This window comes from Pteropus vampyrus, unplaced genomic scaffold, assembly GCF_000151845.1.
Source record: "Pteropus vampyrus isolate Shadow unplaced genomic scaffold, Pvam_2.0 Scaffold8, whole genome shotgun sequence".
Taxonomy (NCBI): Eukaryota; Metazoa; Chordata; class Mammalia; order Chiroptera; family Pteropodidae; genus Pteropus; species Pteropus vampyrus.
Genome location: NW_011888789.1, coordinates 9200536 through 9203436, shown reverse-complemented (window position 1 = coordinate 9203436; position 2901 = coordinate 9200536). Strand labels below are relative to the sequence as shown.

Sequence of the window (2901 nt, the reverse complement as noted above, 5' to 3'; positions counted from 1 at the left end):
GAGACTAAGAAAGGGCAACCAGTGTGGTAGTAGGTAAAGCAAAACAGTGTCACTAAGCCCTAGTGTCATTATGTATCATACAGTGTCACTAAGTGTCATACTGTGTCGCTAGCCAAGTTTGGGAAAAAATGTTTCAAGAAAGCTGTGGGCTTCTACTTCCATTCATGAAGTATTAACTATAATAGAACTCTCTTTCCCTTCATAAACAAATGGAAAATCAGACAAAATATACAAAATAACCCTTTCAGACATTAGAGAATGATAGTGCAGGCCCACAATTCCTGAAAAAGAGGAAGCAAATGAAATGATCGCTTGATAGCCCTGGGTTACTCACTGGAGGCAATTGCCAAGCTGCAGAGAGGTGAGAGTACATCACACATTTCTCAGTAATTTCGCTGAGATGAGGAGAAAAAGATCAGAATTCAGAGATGTCAATTTAATTAGAATTTGCAGAGATGACTTCCAGAGAGGAGAGAATTAAACTGAGTAAGAGTTCGTAAGTCTATATAAAGTTCTTGACTACCAATCTGTATGTGAGTAAAGCATCACTATGCTGGTCAAGAAGAAATAAAACTACTGAGAAATCTAGAGCCATGCCACCTTGAACATGCCTGATCTCATCTGTCTCGGAAGCTAAGCAAGGTTGGGCCTGGTTAGTACTTGGACTGGGAGACCACCCTGGAAAACGAGGTGTTGTAGGCATTTAAAACAAAATAAAACAAACAAACAAACAAAAAAAACTACTGACAAAAGACTAATAACCACAGAGCTATAAGAAGAAAAATTTCCAGTGCTTACACAGAGCAAGGAATCATTTGATTCTCCTTCAGATAAAATGGAAAAGTCTTGCTGACTTTTAAGTCTTGTTGTCTATGGATAAGCATTCAGTAGACAAAACAGAAGTGCAAGATGAAGAAATGAGATTAAATTAGTCCTTCAATAAAGGTACTCTAGATCTTTCATGAAAAAAAGATTAAAATAAAACCTCAGAAAAATTAAATCTTCTAGTCCTTAACTACTTGACTAGTAAACAATAACAACAACAACATGGAATACATCATATGAATAACCCAGAGAAGAAGCAGTCTGTAGACACAGACTCAGAAATGATGAATGTGATGAAATTAGCAGCATGTTCCTAATGCTCAAAAAGGTAAAAAAAAAAAAAAAAAACATATTAATGTCTCTGTGTGGATAAGAGCACTGGAAAAGAGAACAAGATTACCATCACTAATGACAAGGGTCATCTCAGCAAGGAAGACATCGAGCGCATGGTCCAAGAAGCTGAGAAATACAAGGCTGAAGATGAGAAGCAGCGGGATGAGGTGTCTTTGAAGAACTCACTTGAATCTTATGCATTCAACATGAAAGCAACTGTTAAAGATGAAAAACTTCAAGGCAAGATCAATGATGAGGACAAACAGAACATTCTTGACAAGTGTAATGAAATCATCAACTGGCTTAATAAGAACCAGATTGCAGAGAAGGAAGAATTTGAACAGGAAAGAGCTGGAAAAAGTATGCAACCCCATCATTTTTTTTTTTTTTTGCGTTTTACAAATATACATACGCTGCGATAAGAAAAGCAGAGACAGTAAATATAAATGTTGGTGAGGATGTGGAAAAATTATAACTCCTATGCACTATTGATGGGAATGTAAAATGATGCAGCCACTGTGGAAAATAGTATGGATGTTCCTCAAAAACATTAAAAATAGAGTTATCTACCAATTCTACTTTTTGGTATTATCTAAAAGAATCAAAAACAGGATCACAAAGAGAGATATATTTCAGGTCTATGTTCATTACAGCATTATTCCTAGTAACCACTAAGTAGAAACAATTAAAATGTCTATTGACAAATGAATAGATAAAGAAAATATGGCATATACAACAGTGGTATATTATTACACTTTTAAAAAGAAGGAAATTCTGGCATATGCTACACATGGATGAATCCTGAGGACATTATACTAAGTGAAATAAGCAAGTTATAGAAAGATAGCTATTGCATGATTCCATTTATATGAAGTATCCTCAGCTGTAAAACTCATAGAAGCGGATAGTAGTTGTCAGGGGCTAGGGGTAAAGGGAAATAGGGAGTTGCTGTGTAGCAAGTAAAGAGTTTCAGTAACACAAAATGCAAGATGTGCTGTACAACATGTTTGCATATGCTTAGAGTTAACACTAGTGTACTATACACTGAAAATTGTTATGTAGATCTTATGTTATATGTCTTCTTTTTAACCATAATTTTACAAAAGGGACATAAAGGATCTTCTTAAGGTAAGGATATGTTAAAAAATTGGGTTGCAGTGATGGTAGCACAACTCTATAACTTTACCAAAAAAAAAAAAAAACAACAAAAATCACTGTATGTTTAATTAGTACACAATTAGTAGACTTAAAATGAGAGGATGAATGGTATTCTATAACAATAAAGCTATTTAAAAAGTGTCAACTGTAAAAATTAATATTTAGAACTTAATAAAACATTTTAAAATCTATAGGTCAGAGAAAAATCATAAAGAAATTTGAAAATTTGAAAATATTTTGAATTAAATTAAAATAAAATTACAATATTGCTTAACACTGGTGAAAAGCAACTAAAGCAGCTTTTAGATGAAAGTTTCGAGTATTAGACACTTTTCTTAGAACGAAATAACCCAACTCAAATCAATGACTGGTCCTCCATCATAATAAGTTTGGAAAAGAGTAAATTAAAACCAAACATAGCAGAAGAAAAAAAATAAAATAAGGAACTGAAATAAATAAAATATAGACTAGAAAAGCAGTAGAGAAAATCAATTAAACCAAAAGTTGATTTTCTGAAAATAATCAACAACATTAATAAACTTTTACTTAGACAGGTCAAGAAAAAAAATGAAAAACAGAAAAATC

The 2901-nt window shown here is 33.1% G+C and overlaps 1 pseudogene; it reads left to right on the top strand.

The window, feature by feature from the left end:
* The first annotated feature begins 583 nt into the window (after nt 1-583).
* Nucleotides 584-702, top strand: LOC111729208 (annotated as a pseudogene).
* The last annotated feature ends 2199 nt before the right edge of the window (nt 703-2901 follow it).